This window comes from Plasmopara halstedii, assembly GCF_900000015.1.
Source record: "Plasmopara halstedii genome assembly, contig: Scaffold_650, whole genome shotgun sequence".
In the NCBI taxonomy this organism is placed as follows: domain Eukaryota; phylum Oomycota; class Peronosporomycetes; order Peronosporales; family Peronosporaceae; genus Plasmopara; species Plasmopara halstedii.
Window position 1 is genome coordinate 967256 of NW_020187567.1, and position 337 is coordinate 967592.

The following is a 337-nucleotide window of genomic DNA, read 5'->3' on the forward strand; positions in this document are numbered from 1 at the left end:
TTTGCAATACGACAACCTTCTTTGCAGATCGATGCTAATAAGCGAGACGAGGGCAGGTTAGAAACCGATGATTCCCGCAATCTTCGATAGCTTTTCTCATAGTAATTAAACGGTGGTTTTTCCTATAATCAAGTGGCAGTAATTCGACTGAATCATTTGGTACGACAGCTTCTTCCAATGCTCAAATTGGCTCTCATATAGGCAATGTTCGCAATCAAGCGACTCCACGATGGCAAACATTGACAATTTTCATGGATCTACCGAAATTCGAATGATGCCTGTCGATTGAATCTATCTGATTAACTGCGACACAGAAAGTTTATTGGGGAGCAAGACC